At 46.0% G+C, this 24,463-nt stretch overlaps 1 protein-coding gene across 7 annotated transcripts in view; it reads right to left on the reverse strand.

Annotated features, from left to right (window-relative positions):
- Nucleotides 1-17,553, reverse strand: part of ELFN1 (extracellular leucine rich repeat and fibronectin type III domain containing 1) — a 581,118-nt gene extending 563,565 nt beyond the window's left edge. For 3 of the 7 annotated variants that reach the window (XM_056535651.1, XM_056535650.1, XM_056535647.1), the window contains exons 1-2: nt 17,083-17,549; nt 15,401-15,634 (exon numbers count right to left, since the gene is read on the reverse strand). The gene's annotated coding sequence lies outside the window, so the exon portion shown is untranslated. Of the gene's footprint in view, nt 1-15,400; nt 15,863-15,934; nt 15,990-17,082 lie in introns of those variants that run through there. The other 4 variants (XR_008847152.1, XR_008847151.1, XM_056535649.1 and 1 more) reach the window with 3 other exon arrangements.
- Nucleotides 17,554-24,463: the final 6,910 nt, after the last annotated feature.

Genomic DNA, 24,463 nt, shown 5'->3' on the forward strand with positions numbered 1-24,463 from the left:
GGATGGATAAAAACACAGAAAATGGTCTAATTCAGTGTTTCCCGACCAGTGTGTCTCCAGCTGTTGCACAACTACAACTCCCAGCATGTCCGGACAGCCTTCGGCTGTCCGGGCATGCTGGTAGTTGTAATTTTGCAACAGCTGGAGGAACACTGGTTGGGAAACACTGGGCTATTCCATCAAAGTTGTGTTTCTGGTTGACAGCACGGTGAGCTTTTACATAGGACTACAGGTACATCTATTATTGATTAAAAAAAAACATTGGTGTAGCGTTATTTCAATTCAGAACGCTAAGGCAGTAAAAAAGCAATGCAGCTCATAAGCGTTAAAGGGGTACTCCGGAGGAAATTTTTTTTTTTAAATGAACGGGTGGCAGAAAGTTGTACAGATTTGTATATTGCTTCCATTTAGAAATCTTAAATGAGTACTCCGGGATATGAAAAGATATCCCCTATCTTAAGGATAGGAGATAAGTTTCAGATTGCAGAGGGTCTGATCGCTGGGACCCTCTGCGATCTCACATATGGGGCCCTGGCTTTCTGGCCAAATAGCGCACACAAAGCGGCGGTCGACACACCCCGTCAATGCAGCTCTATGGCAGAGCCGTAGATTGCAGACTGCAGCGCTCTGGCTTTCCCAAAGAGTTGTATTGAGGGTGTGTGTCAGCCTTCATTTTGTGCGGTGATCGAACACGCCCCCTTCCTGCGGACTGCCGGGACCCCATACGGGAAGGTTCCCCGCACTCGGACAGCATATTTGAATGCAAGGTTGAATGAAAGTAACATTAAAGGGGCTCTATCAGATGTCTCTCTATAAGCAGCATATGATAGAGGGAGAGACAATGAGTTCCGAGATAACATTTCCTATCAAGTGATTCAATATTTTCAACCACAGAGAAAGCCTGTGAGTCCTGCTTCTCCTCCAACATATAGAGAAAGCCTGTGAGTCCTGCTTCTCCTCCCACATATAGAGAAAGCCTGTGAGTCCTGCTTCTCCTCCCACACATAAAGCCTATGAGTCCTGCTTCTCCTCCCACACATAAAGCCTGTGAGTCCTGCTTCTTCTCCCATACATAGATAAAGCCTGTGTGTCCTGCTTCTCCTCCCATACATAGAGAAAGCCTGTGAGTCCTGCTTCTCCTCCCACACATAGAGAAAGCCTGTGAGTCCTGATTCTCCTCTCACACATAGAGAAAGCCTGTCAGTCCTGCTTCTCTTCCCATACATTGAGAAAGCCTGTGAGTCCTGCTTCTACTTCCACCCATAGATAAAGCCTGTGAGTCCTGCTTCTACTTCCACCCATAGATAAAGCCTGTGAGTCCTGCTTATCCTCCCACACATAGAGAAAGCCTGTGAGTCCAGCTTCTCCTCCCACACATAGAGAAAGCCTGTGAGTCCTGCTTATCCTCCCACACATAGAGAAAGCCTGTGAGTCCTGCTTCTCCTCCCACATATAGAGAAAGCCTGTGAGTCCTGATTCTCCTCCCACACATAGAGAAAGCCTGTGAGTCCTGCTTCTCCTCTCACACATAGAGAAAGCCTGTGAGTCCTGATTCTCTTCTCACACATAGAGAAAGCCTGTGAGTCCTGCTTCTCCTCCCACACATAGAGAAAGCCTGTGAGTCCTGCTTCTCCACCCAATCATATAGATAAAGCCTGTGAGTCCTGCTTCTCCTCCCATACATAGAGAAAGCCTGTGAGTCCTGCTTCTCCTCCCACACATAGAGAAAGCCTGTGAGTCCTGCTTCTCCTCCCACACATACAGAAAGCCTGTGAGTCCTGCTTCTCCTCTCACACATAGATAAAGCCTGTGATTCCTGCTTCTCCTCCCACACATAGAGAAAGCCTGTGAGTCCTGCTTCTCCTCCCATACATTGAGAAAGCCTGTGAGTCCTGCGACTCCTCCCACATATAGAGAAAGCCTGTGAGTCCTGTTTCTCCTCTCACACATAGAGAAAGCCTGTGAGTCCTGCTTCTCCTCCCACACATAGAGAAAGCCTGTGAGTCCTGCTCCTCCTCCCACACATAGAGAAAGCCTGCGAGTCCTGATTCTCCTCTCACACATAGAGAAATCCTGTCAGTCCTGCTTCTCTTCCCATACATTGAGAAAGCCTGTGAGTCCTGCTTCTACTTCCACCCATAAATAAAGCCTGTGAGTCCTGCTTCTACTTCCACCCATAGATAAAGCCTGTGAGTCCTGCTTATCCTCCCACACATAGAGAAAGCCTGTGAGTCCAGCTTCTCCTCCCACATATAGAGAAAGCCTGTGAGTCCTGCTTATCCTCCCACACATAGAGAAAGCCTGTGAGTCCTGCTTATCCTCCCACACATAGAGAAAGGCTGTGAGTCCTGCTTCTCCTCCCACATATAGAGAAAGCCTGTGAGTCCTGATTCTCCTCCCACACATAGAGAAAGCCTGTGAGTCCTGCTTCTCCTCCCACACATAGAGAAAGCCTGTGAGTCCTGATTCTCTTCTCACACATAGAGAAAGCCTGTGAGTCCTGCTTCTCCTCCCACACATAGAGAAAGCCTGTGAGTCCTGATTCTCTTCTCACACATAGAGAAAGCCTGTGAGTCTTGCATCTCCTCTCACACATAGAGAAAGCCCGTGAGTCCTGCTTCTCCTCCCACACATAGAGAAAACCTGTGAGTCCTGCTTCTCCTCCCACACATAGAGAAAGCCTGTGAGTCCTGCTGCTCCTCCCACACATAGAGAAAGCCTGTGAGTCCTGCTCCTCCTCCCACACATAGAGAAAGCCTGCGAGTCCTGATTCTCCTCTCACACATAGAGAAAGCCTGTCAGTCCTGCTTCTCCTCCCATACATAGAGAAAGCCTGTGAGTCCTGCTTCTCCTCCCACACATAGAGAAAGCCTGTGAGTCCTGATTCTCCTCTCACACATAGAGAAAGCCTGTCAGTCCTGCTTCTCTTCCCATACATTGAGAAAGCCTGTGAGTCCTGCTTCTACTTCCACCCATAGATAAAGCCTGTGAGTCCTGCTTATCCTCCCACACATAGAGAAAGCCTGTGAGTCCAGCTTCTCCTCCCACACATAGAGAAAGCCTGTGAGTCCTGCTTATCCTCCCACACATAGAGAAAGCCTGTGAGTCCTGCTTCTCCTCCCACATATAGAGAAAGCCTGTGAGTCCTGATTCTCCTCCCACACATAGAGAAAGCCTGTGAGTCCTGCTTCTCCTCTCACACATAGAGAAAGCCTGTGAGTCCTGATTCTCTTCTCACACATAGAGAAAGCCTGTGAGTCCTGCTTCTCCTCCCACACATAGAGAAAGCCTGTGAGTCCTGCTTCTCCACCCAATCATATAGATAAAGCCTGTGAGTCCTGCTTCTCCTCCCATACATAGAGAAAGCCTGTGAGTCCTGCTTCTCCTCCCACACATAGAGAAAGCCTGTGAGTCCTGCTTCTCCTCCCACACATACAGAAAGCCTGTGAGTCCTGCTTCTCCTCTCACACATAGATAAAGCCTGTGATTCCTGCTTCTCCTCCCACACATAGAGAAAGCCTGTGAGTCCTGCTTCTCCTCCCATACATTGAGAAAGCCTGTGAGTCCTGCGACTCCTCCCACATATAGAGAAAGCCTGTGAGTCCTGTTTCTCCTCTCACACATAGAGAAAGCCTGTGAGTCCTGCTTCTCCTCCCACACATAGAGAAAGCCTGTGAGTCCTGCTCCTCCTCCCACACATAGAGAAAGCCTGCGAGTCCTGATTCTCCTCTCACACATAGAGAAATCCTGTCAGTCCTGCTTCTCTTCCCATACATTGAGAAAGCCTGTGAGTCCTGCTTCTACTTCCACCCATAGATAAAGCCTGTGAGTCCTGCTTCTACTTCCACCCATAGATAAAGCCTGTGAGTCCTGCTTATCCTCCCACACATAGAGAAAGCCTGTGAGTCCAGCTTCTCCTCCCACACATAGAGAAAGCCTGTGAGTCCTGCTTATCCTCCCACACATAGAGAAAGGCTGTGAGTCCTGCTTCTCCTCCCACATATAGAGAAAGCCTGTGAGTCCTGATTCTCCTCCCACACATAGAGAAAGCCTGTGAGTCCTGCTTCTCCTCCCACACATAGAGAAAGCCTGTGAGTCCTGATTCTCTTCTCACACATAGAGAAAGCCTGTGAGTCCTGCTTCTCCTCCCACACATAGAGAAAGCCTGTGAGTCCTGATTCTCTTCTCACACATAGAGAAAGCCTGTGAGTCTTGCATCTCCTCTCACACATAGAGAAAGCCCGTGAGTCCTGCTTCTCCTCCCACACATAGAGAAAACCTGTGAGTCCTGCTTCTCCTCCCACACATAGAGAAAGCCTGTGAGTCCTGCTGCTCCTCCCACACATAGAGAAAGCCTGTGAGTCCTGCTCCTCCTCCCACACATAGAGAAAGCCTGCGAGTCCTGATTCTCCTCTCACACATAGAGAAAGCCTGTCAGTCCTGCTTCTCCTCCCATACATTGAGAAAGCCTGTGAGTCCTGCTTCTACTTCCACCCATAGATAAAGCCTGTGAGTCCTGCTTCTACTTCCACCCATAGATAAAGCCTGTGAGTCCTGCTTCTCCTCTCACACACAATGTTTTCCAGTTCTTTTTCAGTCAATTCATACAGTAGGCGTTGTTAATCACTGTGTGTGGGTGGGGACAAAAGGTCTCTCAGGCTTTTCTCTATGACTTGATAAATCTTTTTTCCATGAACAGACTGAATGATGTTAAATAAAACTACATATTTCCATGCTCAGCGCCTCTTCCTCCATCCAATGCCGCCCTCAGATATGAAACCTAATATACAGCTTTACAGTCAATCAGTCAATACAGATCTCCCATGGTTAATCTTTGATCTTCGTGTTACTGTTACAATAAATTCCCTGATAATGAAGGAACTAATATAACAGAATATACAGTATGTCCATAGATCCTGCTGAGTAAACATACCCTTTATGGGGATCACTCGAAAACTGATGCTTTCATTTATTACCGGTCGGCTCATAATGATGTCTCGCTATCACTGCCGGTCCTCACCAAGTGCAATAGTGCAAAGAATATAATGATGAAGATATAAAACTATTAGAACCACATCTGCAAGACCGAATACTGCTCAATTTAATGATGATTTTAAATATCTTAGACCAGTGTTTTCCAAATGGGGTACCTCCAGCAGTTGCAAAACTACAACTCCCAGCATGCCCGGACAGCTAACGGCACCGGGGTCCCATCCCAGTGATCGCGGGGGGCCCCAGCAGTTGGACCCCCTGTGATCAGCTACTTATCCCCTATCCTGTGGAGTACTCCTTTAAAAACGCAATGTGAGTTTTGCATTGGGGTTTTTCCTGGTGTTTTTCCATATTTTTTTAGGGAAGAGTTAAAAAAAAAAAAAAAAGAAGAGGAATGGGCACAGGAACAGAAAAAAACTGCCAAAGGAGAAAAACGCAATTTCCACACAAAGTTTAAAATGAAGGAAAATGCAGTGGCAGTTTTTCAGGCGATTTTTTTCTGCAATTTTTTGGGGGCCAAAAAGGGAAAAACCTAAGGGAAAAACTCTTAATAAATACTCGGATGTAGCAGAGCTGAACTTGTGCTCTGTAAAAGACCATAGAATAGACGCACCTTGATCAAACCACATACGAGATATCACAACCTCATCTCTGCTGCATTGATAAACTCCATAGATTAATCATAGACATAAATGTTATCTGGATGGACCCATGGCTATAAGCAGAGTGCAGGATCCGGGTGCCCTACACGAATGGGGAAGTATGATACCCCAATGTGAACACTAGCAACAGATAGAACACAACACGGCTGTTAAAAATAAAGACATAAAATTTAAAAAAATCCATTTAGGAATAAAACATTTACCACTGGAGTCCCTCCGTAGTGTTGTTCTTCTGATGGATTATTTTCCTGCCCCCCCTCCTTACTGTACAAATACTATTACTGCCATTAAGAATTTTCCCACTTATTAACTTGACTATTAGGTTAGGGAGACAGAGGTAATTATATCGATCAAGATTCATGAATAATAAATACTGGAAAAAAATTATTAGAAGGACGCTAAAGACTTAACAAGGATTACAGCTAGAACACAACCTAATACCACGGCACACGATACATGTCACACAGCATACGGTATTCATTGTGGGTATGTTTTGTCTATACCGCTGGTGGATGTTCCTATCTTCCGGAACATGGCACTTAGGCAGTTGAATATTTTTTGGAACATCTGACTACGCTGTGATCTTTCCACTTTGATGTTTGGTTCAGGCTTGGCAGTCCTATAGACTATGTGCGGAGTAGAGGAATTTTGGCGTTGGCTCTTTTTTTCTACTATACATAGTTATCAGAGGTAGCAGAGCTGAATGTGATATTTATTGGGACTTCAGAGCTGCCTCACAGTTAGTCAAGCTACAAAAATTGTTGTGGCCCCAACCGTACCCAACCAACACTACCTAAACATGGCATATGTCTACCAGGATCTATATATAGGAGCAGTCAAGATGTTCTCTGAGGAAAGTATCAGGAGATAGCCAGAGTCAGATATATCTCCCCATAGCAATGTAGTTCTTAAAGGGGTACTCCCCTCCTTTGGATAGGGATAAGATGTCTGATCGCGGGGGGCCCACCACTGGAACCCCCGCGATCTCTGCTGCGGCGCCACGGTCATCTGGTGCACGGAGTGAACTTCGATGATGTCACGGCTATGCCCCCATTGTGACATCATGCCCTCCCCCACAATGCAAGTCTATGGGAGTTGGCGTGATGCCCCCTACCACAGACTTGCATGGGCATGGCCATGACATCACAAGCCTCTGGTGCCACAGCCAGCGTTCATTTAGAACAGGGACCAGCTGCGGGACAACCACGATCAGACATCTTATCCTCTATCCTTTGGATAGGGGATAAGATGTCTAGGGGCAGAGTACCCCTTTAAGCTGGCCAAACCCATTAGATAATTATTGGCTAAAACCACTACCTTTGGTGTGACCAGTTGACCATCTAATGTGTATGGTAGCTTCTCAACTCTACCCTAAGAGTAGATGTTGAAGGAGAGGAGGTTCCTCTTGTTCCTGGGGAGATAAGTCACCCCCAGAGGAATCTGGCAGTGGCTGACACCCCTTCCTCTTCCAATTTCTGTGGGACCAGCTGACCATCTAACATGTATGGTAGCCTCCCAACTCTTCCCCAAGAGCAGTTGTTGGGGTAGATGAGGTTCCTTTTGTTCTTGGTGAGATAAGCCACCACCAGGGGAATCTGGCCGTAGCTTGCACCCCTTTCCATTGAGAGCATGAATGTGTGTGCATCAGGCATAGGAATGCAAAAAAATGAGCATTCATCCGCTAGCTATGTTATGCATATGGACAGGGCAGCTGGAGTGTCTTGAATTTCAGTGGAACCAGTTGACTAATCTAAACTAATCTAATCTGTATGGTAGCCTCTCAACTCTTTACAGGAGAAGATGCACCCCCTTTCATTGAGAGTGTACATGTGTATGCAAGAGGCATGGGAATGCAAGATTCAAGCAGTCAACAGCTATGTTATGCATATGGACTGGACAGCTTTAGTGTTTTGTACGTCTTGCTGTAGGAGTGTTTGGGTAGGTCTACACCAGTGTTTCCAGCAGCTGTCCGGGCATGCTGGAGGCACACTGGTCTAGACAAATTGGATAGAGAAGACACCCTAGGCTTGATAGGTTTACTCAAACCAGAGATTACCACATATTGATTGAATAATGTGTTGAGCCAAATGACAAACTCAACTTTGCTAGTTACACCGATAAACTCTACGCCTTATAATATGGGTGGTGGATAAGAATTGAAATATCTCGCAACTGGGGGATGTGTAACATAGTGAAGGCTGATTTATAGAGGAAGGTTCTCTCAATCTTCGCATAATTATCGCGTCTCTGTTTCAGATGGAGCAGGTGGCAAGCTGTTAGATGTGACATTTTCAGAAGGAAAAGAAACAGGAGCAGATAGCTGTACCCGGGTTATACACACAACCTAAAAGAAAAATCATCATTCATAGTTCAGCCTTCAAGACGAGGGATTCCGATAGCGTCCTCAGTCTTAACAGATTGGCCTAATGACCCCGCCGGACGATGGCCACCAATGTAGATTCATTAGAGAACCCGAGCCTAATAATGTGATAGATAGGAGACAGCAAGGACAAGTGGCCAGCCAAGGATAGATCATTAATCTTTGGCCGCACGTCGGCCGCCCTCCTGTAGATGAGACATAATCATATGCTGCTCATTCCCGGTATTAACCTGTCCTCCATGTTGGGATAGGTCTGGCTGCCCTGGACATGTGGATGTTATTTCCGTTCCATTAAAAAGCAATCAAGACTCATTGGCAACCAGATTGGCCACCAAACAATGGTCCTTTGTGCTCACCCGCACCTACCATTCATTCTGTTACCCGAATGGGAACTCCAGAAACATCTGTCATTAGAATTGGTGGAGGATACAGACACTTACTGTGAGGTAAACATCCAACAAAACACAAGGGATCGCAGTCCAGCTGTAGAGACACTATACTTCTAGAAAAGTCAATGAATTGGCTTATGGTCTAGGATGAGATTGATAAGGTGATAAACGTGTCGGGTAGTCTTACCACAGACAATCCCGTTACTATCAGAGCCGCGGTGAGCTCATTTTTGCTGGTCAGGCTGCCGAGACCTCCAGAAAACAGACCATTTTACACTGGAAATGTTTCCTACAACTGCAGCGGCCACTGCTGGGGAAATGTAGTATTACAGTTGGTCTTTAAAATGGTGATGAGTGGATGGATCATAGAGCAAGGGCAGGGGTGTAACTATAGGGGGTGCGGAGGTAGCAGTTGCACCAGGGCCCTGGTGCCCAAGGCGGCCTCTGAAGACACCTCTGACCCATAAGAAAACACCATTATTATAAAGGGAACATGATAGACAGGGGGCTCTGAAATTTTGCTTTTGGGCCCAGAAGCTATAAGTTATGCTTCTGAGTAAGGTTCACTCCTTATAATGCCAACCAGACCTAACAGGTTATGATGAAAAAAAATAATAATAATAATACCAACAATGCATTATGAATTTTGTTGCCTTGTTTTTAATTAAAGGGGATTCCCTAGCCTTGAGGGAATTCCTTAATGACCTCACATCTGACATCACACACAATTCCCTGCCATCAGCCTTCCCCAGTGTTCAACAACCCGCGGATCTCCAGCTGTCACAAAACTGCAACTTCCATCATGCCCTGACAGGCTGTGAGGGCATGATGGGAGTTGTAGTTGTGCGACAGCTGGAGAGCAGCACGTTGGGGAGTACTGGCCTGCAGAGCTGTCAGGTAATATGTTCAATCTACTCAACAACCTCACCTAATCAGTGATCCCCAACCTGCGTCCCTCCTGCTGTTTCCAAATGACAGCATTCCAGCCTACCCCAAGTTCTGTGCTACCACTTGGTCACTGACAAAGAGTAGCAGAGCTGATTCGGTAACACACTGTTAACTTGCTGAATTAAGACTCCTCGTTAGATTTGTCTGAAGCCCTAATGCCTAATGACAAACTCAGGTTTACTACACTAAAGGAAAAATAAATAAGTAATAATAATAATAATAAAAATAAAAAATAGAAAATAAATAATGAAATAAATAATAATAATAAATAAATAAATAAATAAAATAGAAAATAAATAAATGATTAAATAAATAATAATAATAAATAAAATAGAAAATAAATAAATGATGAAATAAAAAATAAAATAATAAATAAATAAATAAGAAAAAAATCAAGAAATAAAAAACATATATATATATATATATATATATATATATATATATAAAATGAAATTATGCATGGATCTCCTACTTTTTCGAATCTACAACCTGCGGCTGTCTGGGAATTTTGGTTTTGCACCAGCCGGTGGCCACAGGTTGGAGAAGCCCGTTCCAGATGTGAAATCTTATTATGAACAATGGCTGGTAGACATTTTACCGCCGTGTTGGTACCTATGGGCCCCCGCAGCTGTGACACCACCATGACCCCACAACTGGTCTGAGTGTTAATGAGTAAATACAATGGCCCCTTGTCCATAAAATCTGTTAAAGTGACATTGCACTCAGTTCGCTGTAGTACAGCCCGTGTCTGGCTATGCTTCATTGGGCATATTTGTTAAAGCAACAATGCCATGCTCCATTTAATTTATTAAAGTGACATGCAGGGTTCCACAGGGTATACTTATTAAAGTGACAGAACAGGCGGCCGGGCGTAAGCCGAATGGCGCTCGAAAACCTTGCCCGATCCCAACATGATGTGTGTGGACCCCTAGTACAGCATCTCGGTGGGGGGAAATCATTGACTACAAACCCCAATATATATATATATAGACATTATAAGCCCAATAAATACCATCTTTTGGATGATTCATAGTAGTCCTTGTCATCACTGCCATATCTAATGCAGTAGGCTTCAAACTGTGGACCTCCAGATGTTGCAAAACTACAACTCCCAGCATGCCCGAACAGCCGTTGGCTGTCCGGGCATGCTGGGAGTTGTAGTTTTGCAACATCTAGAGGTCCACAGTTTGATGAACACTGATCTAAGTTATTGAGTAAAGTAACATTAATATGGAGTATAAACATTATAAGGGAATGCACAGCTATTTGTAACATTTAAAGCAGTGTTTCCCAACCACACACTCTCCGGCTGTTGCAAAGCTCCAACTCCCAGCATGCTCAGGCAGCCGAGGCTTTAATATTGCAACAGCCGGTTGGGAAACACTAATCTAAAGGACTGTACAGCGCAGTATTCACTATATACTAGGAAGAATGCCAAGCGTGGACACCTAAGGTGCTAAGGAGTTTAATACCATATTACAATCTGTAGCACCGCCCAAGATTAGAATTAGAGAAGTAAATAGGAATGTAGCAGAGCTATCCTGGTGCAACCTGACGTATAGACAAATGTAGCAGAGCTGTACTGGTACAACCTGACGTATATACAAATGTAGCAGAGCCATCCTGGTGCAACCTGACGTATATACAAATGTAGCAGAGCTGTACTGGTGCAACCTGACGTATATACAAATGTAGCAGAGCTGTACTGGTGCAACCTGACATATATACAAATGTAGCAGAGCTGTACTGGTGCAACCTGACATTTATATAAATGTAGCAGAGCTATACTGGTGCAACCTGGTGTATATACAAATGTAGTGCAACCTGACATATATACAAATGTAGCAGAGCTATACTGTGCAATCTAAAGTATATATGAATGTAGCAGAGCTATACTGGTGCAAACTGATATATATACAAATGTAGTGCAACCAGACGTATAGAAAAATGTAGCAGAGCTATACTGGTGCAACCTGACGTATAGACAAATGTAGCAGAGCTATACTGGTGCAACCTGGTGTATATACAAATGTAGCAGAGCTGTACTGGTGCAACCTGGTGTATATACAAATGTAGCAGAGCTATACTGGTGCAACCTGGTGTATATACAAATGTAGCAGAGCTGTACTGGTGCAACCTGGTGTATATACAAATGTAGCAGAGCTATACTGGTGCAACCTGACATATATACAAATGTAGCAGAGCTATACTGTGCAATCTAAAGTATATATGAATGTAGAAGAGCTATACTGGTGAAACCTGATGTCTATACACATGAAGCAGAGCTAAACTGGTGTATCCTTGAGTATATACACATTTAACAGGGCTAAACTAATGTATTCTGGTGTATATACACATGTGACAGGGCTAAACTAATGTATTCTGGTGTATATACACACGTGACAGGGCTAAACTGGTGTATCCTGGTGCATTATATCCTTGTGCATATGCACATGTTGCAGGGCTAAACCAATGTATTATGGAGTAAATGCACATGTAGCAGAGCTAAACTGGTGTATCCTAGAGTATATACACATGTAGCAGAGCTAAACTGGTGTATCCTAGAGTATATACACATGTAGCAGAGCTAAACTGGTGTATCCTAGAGTAGATACACATGTAGCAGAGCTAAACTGGTGTATCCTAGAGTATATACACATGTAGCAGAGCTAAACTGGTGTATCCTGGAGTATATACACATGTAGCAGAGCTAAACTGGTGTATCCTAGAGTATATACACATGTAGCAGAGCTAAATTGGTGTATCCTGGAGTATATACACATGTAGCAGAGCTAAACTGCTGTATCCTAGAGTATATGCACATGTAGCAGAGCTAAACTGGTGTATCCTAGAGTATATACACATGTAGCAGAGCTAAACTGGTGTATCCTAGAGTATAGACACATGTAGCAGAGCTAAACTGGTGTATCCTAGAGTATATACACATGTAGCAGAGCTAAACTGGTGTATCCTAGAGTATATACACATGTAGCAGAGCTAAACTGGTGTATCCTGGAGTATATACACATGTAGCAGAGCTAAACTGGTGTATCCTAGAGTATATGCACATGTAGCAGAGCTAAACTGGTGTATCCTAGAGTATATACACATGTAGCAGAGCTAAACTGGTGTATCCTAGAGTATAGACACATGTAGCAGAGCTAAACTGGTGTATCTTAGAGTATATACACATGTAGCAGAGCTAAACTGGTGTATCCTAGAGTATAGACACATGTAGCAGAGCTAAACTGGTGTATCTTAGAGTATATACACATGTAGCAGAGCTAAACTGGTGTATCTTAGAGTATATACACATGTAGCAGAGCTAAACTGGTGTATCCTAGAGTATATACACATGTAGCAGAGCTAAACTGGTGTATCCTAGAGTATATGCACATGTAGCAGGGCTAAACTGGTGTCTCCTGGAGTATATACACATGTGACAGGGTTAAACTAATGTATTCTGGAGTATATACATATGTGGCAGGGTTAAACTAATGTATCCTGGTGTATATACACATGTTGCAGGGCTAAACTGGTGTCTCCTGGAGTATATACACATGTGACAGGGTTAAACTAATGTATCCTGGAGTATGTACATATGTGGCAGGGTTAAACTAATGTATCCTGGTGTATATACACATGTTGCAGGGCTAAACTGGTGTCTCCTGGAGTATATACACATGTAGCAGAGCTAAACTGATAAAACCTGATTTATGTACAAATGTAACAGTGCTGGACTGGTGAAAGCTGACATATATACAAATGTAGCAGAGCTATACGAGATCATCCTGAAGTATATACACAAGTAGCAGAGCAATACTGGCGCAATCTGAAGTATACATAAATGTAGGGGAGCTATACTGTTGTAACCTGAACTATATATAAATGTAGCAGAGCTATAGTGGTGCAACCTGAACTATATACAAATGTAGCAGAGCTATACTGGTGAACCCTGACATGTATACAAATGTAGCAGAACTATACTGGTGAACCCTGACATGTATACAAATGTAGCAGAGCTATACTGGTGAAACCTCACATGTATACAAATGTAGCAGAGCTATACTGGTGAAACCTCACATGTATACAAATGTAGCAGAGCTATACTGGTGAAACCTCACATGTATACAAATGTAGCAGAGCTATACTGGTGAAACCTCACATGTATACAAATGTAGCAGAGCTATAACACAATTTAACAGTCTAAATGCAATCCATAGACAATGCATTAAGATGTCCCCTCAAGTTGCGTTACGTTTGTACACTATAAGATACACGAGTGTAATAGTTTTTATGGCATAACTTACGTAGCTGCAAATCCTTCAATTGCCCGATATGACATACTACCTATATCTGCTGTGATGCCTATGCAACATGTCCATTGACCTTACAGAATGCAAGACATTCATAGCAGGAGTTAATCCAAATAGACTCTCTTTATTTCCAAAGTGACACGAATAAAGATGAGGCAAAGCTTAGCATTCCCCATCAGCAGGCAGCGATTCCATCCTCCAGAGAACCCTTTTTACAATCAAAGCCATTACTCATTTTCGACAAGTTCTAAACTGATCAGCAAACAGCGTAATCTGTGCAAAAAAAACAAAACAAAACAAAAAAACTAAAGAATGAGACAGTCTTTCCCAACCAGGGTGCCTCCAGCTGTTGCAAAACTATAACTCCCAGCATGCTGGGAGTTGTAGTTTTACAACAGCTGGAGGCACCCAGCCTGGGAAACACTGCACTAAGTAATGTGTTCTTGGGAGCAGTGTTTCCCAACCGAGGTGCCTACAGCTGTTGCAAAACTACAACTCCCAGCATGCCCGGACAGCCTTCGGCTGTCTGGGCATGTTGGGAATTGTAGTTTTGCAACAGCTGGAGGCACCCAGCCTGGGAAACGCTTCACTAAGTAATGTGTTCTTGGGAGCAGTGTTTCCCAACCAGGGTGCCTCCAGCTGTTGGAAAACTACAACTCGCAGCATGCTGGGAGTTGTAGTTTTACAACAGCTGGAGGCACCCAGCCTGGGAAACACTGCACTAAGTAATGTGTTCTTGGGAGCAGTGTTTCCCAACCGAGGTGCCTACAGCTGTTGCAAAACTACAACTCCCAGCATGCCCGGACAGCCTTCGGCTGTCTGGGCATGTTGGGAATTGTAGTTTTGCAACAGCTGGAGGCACCCAGCCTGGGAAACGCTTCACTAAGTAATGTGTTCTTGGGAGCAGTGTTTCCCAACCAGGGTGCCTCCAGCTGTTGCAAAACTACAACTCGCAGCATGCTGGGAGTTGTAGTTTTACAACAGCTGGAGGCACCCAGCCTGGGAAACACTGCACTAAGTAATGTGCTCTTGGGAGCAGTGTTTCCCAACCGAGGTGCCTCCAGCTGTTGCAAAACTACAACTCCCAGCATGCCCGGACAGCCTTCGGCTGTCCGGGCATGTTGGGAATTGTAGTTTTGCAACAGCTGGAGGCACCTAGCCTTGGAAACGCTGCACTAAGTAAAGTGTTCTTGGGATCAGTGTTTCCCAACCGGGGTGCCTCCAGCTGTTGCAAAACTACAACTCCCAGCATGCCCGGACAACCGAAGGCTGTCCGGGCATGTTGGGAGTTGTAATTTTGCAACAGCTGGAGGCACCCCAGGTTTGGAAACACTGAAATAAGCAGCCAGATCAGGTCACTGGCACAGTGCTAGCCCTATAGCCCCCAACTCCGCAGAACAATGCACAAAAGAGCTGGCGCCTAAAGGCATCTAAGATCTCTCCGTCTCCCATCAGACAAGGAAAATGCGTAGATTCTAAATAGATTCTAAATTGCAACAGTTGTATTAATCCTCCTAGTGGCTAAATATTAGAAAGCCGCCGCTATATATAGAATCCCGGCTGCCGACTCTCTTAAGAAATACAATCGGCAAAATGGACTGAGCCTGGTCACAGACAGAGGCATTAAAGTCAATGCAATTCTGTTCCAGCTAATGATAGGATCCATCCCATGGATGGGGGGTCTAGATATCATGCACAGAAGTAAAGAAGTACCTGGTGAGGATGCGGAGGGCTCCTGTGGATGGGGAAGCTCCTGGCTGCATTTCAGGAGGAGACGTGCTGGACAGCTCCGGTGCTGATGTGAATGCAGGACTCCAGGCAATCCCTATGGAGCTGGGAGCTGTCCGCCACTGCTGGTGCTGAATCCACCTCCAACCATTCAGGACATCGCCACCTCCGGAAAGTCAGGCGGGACGACAGAAATCACACGACTGCCCATGGATCCCACTTGGGAAGAGGGAGATAATAAAAATAAAAAAAAAAGCAGACAGACTAAGCACATAAGTCTCCATCGTCAACACAAGCAATGGGCGGCTGTCAGTCACAGGTCAATTATGGAGATGCGTTAAAGTTTTACAAGGCTGCCCATCAATCTGCTTTACAGACTAGACCCTAGATGGGGGGTGTGGGGGGTGGGGGGTGCCTGTCCATAGGGAATTGGGCTCCGTTGTGATATTGCAATGTGAATTCCAGCACAGCCTTGACTTAGGACTGTCCTAGAGCTGGAATGGGAATGATACAACTCACCCATCGTTGGGCTGAGGATCCAGGAGTTGGGGTTGGATTCAGACACTATCTGTCATGCCCTCCTCCTCCTCCTCCTCCTCCCTATCTCCCAGCCTGTCTCCTATCACATCTGGAGGCACAGATGTGGGTGGAAATTAACCTCCTCCTTGCCAGTCTCCATGTCGGTGTTTCCCAACCGGGAGGATGGGAGGGTGCCTCCAGCTGTTGCAGAAAACTACAACTACCTCTTGTCTGGATTTAATGGCTTGCATGAAACAATATGTGTCATAAGGATGTACCAAATGACAAACTCCACTCTGCTACACATTGATATGTTATAGTCTATAATCAATATATTATATAATCCCTGTAATGGGCATAGCGGTAGTCTTCTGGAGCATGGAGCCTACAAGACCGACCATGGGCTGAATGGCTCCCAAGAACACATTACTTAGGGCAGTGTTTCCCAACCAGTGTGCCTCCAGCTGTTGCAAAACTACAACTCCCAGCATGCCAGGTCTATTATCACATCTGGAGGCACAGATGTGGGTGGAAATTAACCTCCTCCTTGCCAGTCTCCATGTCAGTGTTTCCCAACCGGGCGGGGGGTGCCTCCAGCTGTTGCAGAAAACTACAACTACCTCTTGTCTGGATTTAATGGCTTGCATGAAACAATATGCACAAAGCCCAATGGTGTACGGATCTACCCAATGACAAACTCCGCTCTGCTACGTGGATATGTTATAGTCTATAATCAATATATTATATAATCTCTGTAATGGGCATAGCGGTAGTCTTCTGGAGCATGGAGCCTACAAGACTGACCATGGGTTGAATGGCTCCCAAGAACACATTACTTAGGGCAGTGTTTCCCAACCAGGGTGCCTCCAGCTGTTGCAAAACTACAACTCCCAGCATGCCCGGACAGCCTTCGGCTGTCCGGGCATGCTGGGAGTTGTAGTTTTGCAACAGCTGGAGGCACCCTGGTTGGCAAAGACTGCTCCATGCAGATCCCTGAGTAGATGTGTCCTGATCACATCTGTACAGGGAAGGGAATGGCTTGTGAAGGAGGCTGGAAGGAGAAGGGTGATCCACAGCAGATGCCTGCCCAGATCCATTGCCATTCCAGGCAGCTGACTGCGGCAGGGGAGGCTGGAGGAGACACTTACCTGCTGGAGACATCCAGGCTTCTCTATCAGGTCTCCTTAGGACACCGTGAATTCCACCACAGTCTCTTCTGATGCTTTCAGATCCAAGGTGGACCCGGCCCCGAGGACAAGGACCGCAGCTCCTCACTGCGTCAAGTGACCAAGGTCCATGAAGAGAAGAACCCGGGGAAGGATCAGAGCAGGTCCCGACTGCAGACTGCCGGCGCCTCCGCTACAATGTGTGGTCCCAGGCGGCTGTGCGCGGGCAGGGAGGGCAGCGGCGGCGGCGGCGGCTCGGGCAGAGCGTGTGCACAGTGTGCGGCGGCGGGTGTGGGGCGCAGAACATTCTCCGGGAGAGAGGAGCCCCTGCCTTATAGTAGGGTGTCCTGGAGGAAGGAGAGGAGGGGAGGGGGGTGGAAGTTAAACACAAGCAGCATGTTGATCCAGTGGTGTGTGATGGGAAGTTAGAGCATACAGCTGCTCATCACGCTGCTGGCCACAGACTGAGGGAAGAGGAGCAGACAGATCTGCAGTAAGATGCATACCCCCCCACCCATCACACCCCCAGGATCATAGATCACTCATACAGCTATACTGCTCCATAGTCCTCCATCACAACCCCAGGATCATAGATCACCCATACCGCTATACTGCTCCATAGTCCTCCATCACACCCCCAGGATCATAGATCACTCACACCACTATACTGCTCCATAGTCCTCCATCACAACCCCAGGATCATAGATCACTCATACCACTATACTGCTCCATAGTCCTCCATCACAACCCGAGGATCATAGATCACTCATACCACTATACTGCTCCATAGTCCTCCATCACAACCCCAGGATCATAGATCACTCATACCACTATACTGCTCCATAGTCCTCCATCACAACCCCAGGATCATAGATCACTCATACCACTATACTGCTCCATAGTCCTCCATCACACCCCCAGGATCATAGATCACCCATACCACTATACTGCTCCATAGTCCTCCATCACACCCCCAGGATCATAGATCACTCATACCGCTATACTGCTCCATAGTCCTCATCACACCCCCAGGATCATAGATCACTCATACCACTATGCTGCTCCATAGTCCTCCATCACACCCCCAGGATCATAGATCACTCATACCACTATACTGCTCCATAGTCCTCCATCACACCCCCAGGATCATAGATCACTCATATCACTATACTGCTCTATAGTCCTCCATCACACCCCCAGGATCATAGATCACTCATACCACTATTCTGCTCCATAGTCCTCATCACACCCCCAGGATCATAGATCACCCATACCACTATACTGCTCCATAGTCCTCCATCACACCCCCAGGATCATAGATCACTCATACCACTATTCTGCTCCATAGTCCTCATCACACCCCCAGGATCATAGATCACCCATACCACTATACTGCTCCATAGTCCTCCATCACACCCCCAGGATCATAGATCATGACTACCACTATACTGCTCCATAGTCCTCCATCACACCCCCAGGATCATAGATCACTCATACCACTATACTGCTCCATAGTCCTCATCACACCCCCAGGATCATAGATCACCCATACCACTATACTGCTCCATAGTCCTCATCACACCCCCAGGATCATAGATCACTCATACCACTATACTGCTCCATAGTCCTCCATCAAACCCCCGGGATCATAGATCACTCATACCACTATACTGCTCCATAGTCCTCCATCACACCCCCAGGATCATAGATCCCTCATACCGCTATACTGCTCCATAGTCCTCCATCACACCCCCAGGATCATAGATCACTCATACCTCTATACTGCTCCATAGTCCTCCATCACACCCCCAGGATCATAGACCAATCATACCACTATACTGCTCCATAGTCCTCATCACACCCCCAGGATCATAGGTCACTCATACCACTATACTGCTCCATAGTCCTCCATCACACCCCCAGGATAATAGATCACTCATACCACTATACTGCTCCATAGTCCTCCATCACACCCCCAGGATCATAGATCACTCATACCACTATACTGCTCCATGGTCCTCATCACACCCCCAGGATCATAGATCACCCATACCGCTATACTGCTCCATAGTCCTCCATCACACCCCCACGATCATAGATCACTCATACCACTATACTGCTCCATAGTCCTCCATCACAACCCCAGGATCATAGATCATCACCACCATTCTACTGCTCCATAGTCCTCATCACACCCCCAGGATCATAGATCACCCATACCACTATACTGCTCCATAGTCCTCCATCACACCCCCAGGATCATAGATCATGACTACCACTATACTGCTCCATAGTCCTCCATCACACCCCCAGGATCATAGATCATCACTACCACTATACTGCTCCATAGTCCTCCATCACATCCCCAGGATCATAGATCACCCATACGACTATACTGCTCCATAGTCCTCCATCACACCCCCAGGATCATAGATCATCACTACCACTATACTGCTCCATACTCCTCCATCACACTCCCAGGATCATAGATCACTCATACCACTATACTGCTCCATAGTCCTCATCACACCTCCAGGATCATAGATCACCCATACCACTATACTGCTCCATAGTCCTCCATCACACCCCCAGGATCATAGATCATCACTACCGCTATACTGCTCCATAGTCCTCCATCACACCCCCAGGATCATAGATCATCACTACTATTATACTGCTCCATAGTCCTCCATCACACCCCCAGGATCATAGATCACTCATACCACTATACTGCTCCATAGTCCTCCATCACACCTCCAGGATCATAGATCAGTCATACCACTATACTGCTCCATAGTCCTCCATCACACCCCCAGGATCATAGATCACTCATACCACTATACTGCTCCATAGTCCTCCATCACACCTCCAGGATCATAGATCACTCATATTACTATACTGCTCCATAGTCCTCCATCACACCTCCAGGATGATAGATCATTATTACCATTATACTGCTCCATAGTCCTCCATCACACCCCCAGGATCATAGATCATAACTACTATTTTACTGCTCCATAGTCCTCATCACACCCCCAGGATCATAGATCACCCATACCACTATACTGCTCCATAGTCCTCCATCACACCTACAGGATGATAGATCATCACTACCACTATACTGCTCCATAGTCCTCCATCACTCCTGGTGTCATGTATGTGAAGAACATGTCTGGCTTAGGTCTACATTCACTACATGTGGCTTTACCTGCTTATTTCAGACTAGGAGCTCCTCTCACACTCTGCATTTATCTATAGACATTATTCTGCGGTGTATCCTCCAGTGTATGCTCTGTGCACAGTCCTGTCCTCACTTCTGTCTCCCTCCTGCACTGACTGCCCTCCCAATCCCAGCACAGCTTCCCTTCCTATACCTTTCCTGCTTCCCTTCCCTTCCTATACCTTCCTTCTTCCCTTCCCTTCCTATACCTTTCCTGCTTCCCTTCCCTTCCTATACCTCCCTGCTTCCATTCCTATTCCTATACCTCCCTGCTTCCCTTCCTATACATTCTCTGCTTCCCTTCCCTTCCTATACCTTCCCTGCTTCCTTTCCCTTCCTATACCTCCCTGCTTCCCTTCCCTTCCTATACCTTCCCTGCTTCCCTTCCCTTCCTATACCTTCTCTTCCTATACCTCCCTGCTTCCCTTCCTATACCTTCTCTGCTTCCCTTCCCTTCCTATACCTTCCCTGCTTCCTTTCCCTCCCTATACCTCCCTGCTTCCCTTCCCTTCCTATACCTTCCCTGCTTCCCTTCCCTTCCTATACCTTCCCTTCCTATACCTTCCCTGCTTCCCTTCCCTTCCTATACCTTCCCTTCCTATACCTTCCATGCTTCCCTTCCCTTCCTATACCTTCCCTGCTTCCCTTCCCTTCCTATACCTTCCCTTCCTATACCTTCCCTGCTTCCCTTCCCTTCCTATACCTTCCCTTCCCTTCCTATACCTTCCCTGCTTCCCTTCACTTCCTATACCTTCCCTGCTTCCCTTCCCTTCCTATACTTTCCCTGCTTCCCTTCCCTTCCTATACCTCCCTGCTTCCCTTCCCTTCCTATACCTTCCCTGCTTCCCTTCCCTTCCTATACCTCCCTGCTTCCCTTCCTATACCTACCTGCTTCCCTTCCCTTCATATACCTTCCCTGCTTCCCTTCCCTTCATATACCTCCCTGCTTCCCTTCCTATACCTTCCCTGCTTCCCTTCCCTTCCTATACCTCCCTGCTTCCCTTCCTATACCTTCCCTGCTTCCCTTCCTATACCTTCCCTGCTTCCCTTCCTTTCCTATATCTTCCTGCTTCCCTTCCCTTCCTATACCTCCCTGCTTCCCTTCCTATAACTTCCCTGCTTCCCTTTCCTTCCTATACCTCCCTGCTTCCCTTCCCTTCCTATACCTTCCCTTCCCTTCCTATACCTCCCTGCTTCCCTTCCCTTCCAATACCTTCCCTGCTTCCCTTCCCTTCCTATATCTTTCTGCTTCTCTTAACTTCCTATACCTTCCCTACCCTTCATATACCTTCCCTGCTTCCCTTCCCTTCCTATACCTTCCCTGCTTCCCTTCCCTTTCAATACCTCCCTGCTTCCCTTCCCTTCCTATATCTTCCCTGCTTCCCTTCCCTTCATATACTTTCCCTGCTTCCCTTCCTATACCTCCCTGCTTCCCTTCCCTTCCTATACCTCCCTGCTTCCCTTCCCTTCCAATACCTTCCCTGCTTCCCTTCCCTTCCTATACCTCCCTGCTTCCCTTCCCTTCCTATACCCTCCCTGCTTCCTTTACCATCCTCTACAGGACCGGACCAGGACTCTCCATACATGGACAAGTGACTTATGATCTCTCACTCCTCTCTTTTCCTTTCCTTCCTTTTTCCTTCTAACTCTCCCTCTTTCTCTGTCCAATTTTATTGCCTCTCTTCCTATTTCTCTCTCCTTTTAACCTTTTTGTCTCTTCTTATCTACATTTATTATTTCTTTCCCTCTCTTATCTTTTTTTCTAATTTGTCTCTCTTTTCCCCTCTTTTTCTATCCTTTCTTCTACTCCCCCTTTTTTTCTTTCCCTCCCTTTTCTATCTCTTTTTTTTATAATTTCTTTATCCCCTCAATGCTCTCTTTTTCTCCCCTTTCTTCCTCTCCATCTGTTATCATTCTACATATTTTCTTGTTCTCTCTAATTCCTTCATTTTCTTTCTATATGCTTCCAGTTGTCTCTTTATTTCCAGCCCTACCCCCCACCCCCCTTATAATTTCCTATACCCTCTCTGTAGTTTTTCATTATTTCCATTCTCTTCCCCTTCTTGTTGTTCATGTTATTATTATCTCAGACCTGTTTTTGGTTTTACCTGTCTTTGGTCCCTTCTCTCAGGGTTTCTGTCCAGGGCCCAAGCCGAATGACATATATAAAGGGGTACACTGCCAGGTCCTTATTACAGCTTTCGGGAAAAGGGGGGGGGGCACCACACTTCTACTGTAAGGTGCTCCTAAATTCTTGTTGGCGGTCTTGCCTGCTAATATTCCGTCCTAACTCTGCATTTCTTTAGCATTATTTGCTTTTTTCCAAGCCCTCTCCTAAAGTCCTCCCCCTCAGTCTATCGGTGTCTCTCCCACCCTGTCTCTCTCTGTCTCCCCCTTCATTCTTTGTCCTCCCATTTCTCATAATCTTCATAGTTTTCATTTTCCATTTCCATTTTCTGCCTCTATCCCAGCATTCATCCTCCCTCTATTACTTCCCCGCTCTACATTGCTGCACTCTCTCCCCCTCCTTATTACAGTGTCTGTGCCCCTTCCCATGTCTCTATACATGCTCATGGTCTCTTCCTACATGTATATCCTTAGTATTTCTTTCTATTCTTATAGGTTTTTCCCAGATTCTCATCCCCATATCCTCTATGTATTATGTGCATTTATATCCACATTCCATATAGTCATTGTTGTGTAACTTTTATCTCCTCATCATAGTCTTCACCACAGACACATGGACCAGTCTGAGACTATTCACCCCACTCTCCTCCCTGCCCACCCGTCTCTCATTCTCCTCCTTGCCCGCACCTTTCCTTTCTCCACCCATCTCTCATTCTCCTCCTTGCCCGCACCTTTCCTCTCACCACCCATCTCTCATTCTCCTCCCTGCCCGCACCTTTCCTCTCTCCACCCACCTCTCATTCTCCTCCCTGCCCGCACCTTTCCTCTCTCCACCCATCCCTCATTCTCCTCCCTGCCCGCACCTTTCCTCTCTTCACCCATCTCTCATTCTCCTCCCTGCCCGCACCTTTCCTCTCTCCACCCGTCTCTCATTCTCCTCCCTGCCCGCACCTTTCCTCTCTCCACCCACCTCTCATTCTCCTCCCTGCCCGCACCTTTCCTCTCTCCACCCACCTCTCATTCTCCTCCCTGCCCGCACCTTTCCTCTCTCCACCCATCTCTCATTCTCCTCCCTGCCCGCACCTTTCCTCTCTCCACCCATCCCTCATTCTCCTCCCTGCCCGCACCTTTCCTCTCTCCACCCATCTCTCATTCTCCTCCCTGCCCGCACCTTTCCTCTCTCCACCCGTCTCTCATTCTCCTCCCTGCCCGCACCTTTCCTCTCTCCACCCATCTCTCATTCTCCTCCCTGCCCGCACCTTTCCTCTCTCCACCTGTCTTCCTCATTTTCCTCACCTTCCCCGGACATATATATTCTCTCACTGTAGCTAAATAATTCTATATGAGGAGCAGCATCCCCATTGCTTCTATTTGCAGTAGTAGTAAAGTTTATATCAAATCTATATCCTAATAAAGCTCATATATAAAGCAGCACTTTAGTTTAAAAAATAAGTTTTCTCATTTGATGATAAAATGGTGATATACATGGACCATAACTTTATTTTACATTAAATATCTAGAGATATAGGATTATACTTTAAGATGTTTCTCCCTGATCTTCAGGTGCCTGATAACTATACAAGAGCTGTATCCTGGTATTAGGGAAGTGTGCCCTAAGAGCTATCCCTCTAGCTCCTACAAGACAACTCCCAGAATGCTCTGATAGACAAAAGCTATCTCATATCTATCTATCTCTCTTCTATCTCATATTTATCTATCTGTCTATCTATCTCCTATCTACCTATCTACCTATCTACCTATCTACCTATCTATCTATCTATCTATCTTATATCTATCCACAGTGGGGATCAAAAGTTTGGGCACCCTAGGTAAAAATTTGTATTAATGTACAAAAAGAAGCCAAGGAAAGATGGAAAAATCTCCAAAAGGCATCCGATTACAGATTAGACATTTTTATAATATGTCAACCAAAGTTAGATTTGATTTCCATCATTTACACTTTAAAAATAACAAAAAACAAAAAAAATGCCATCTGCAAAAGTTTGGGCACCCTGC

This window comes from Hyla sarda, chromosome 8, assembly GCF_029499605.1.
Source record: "Hyla sarda isolate aHylSar1 chromosome 8, aHylSar1.hap1, whole genome shotgun sequence".
NCBI classification, from domain to species: domain Eukaryota; kingdom Metazoa; phylum Chordata; class Amphibia; order Anura; family Hylidae; genus Hyla; species Hyla sarda.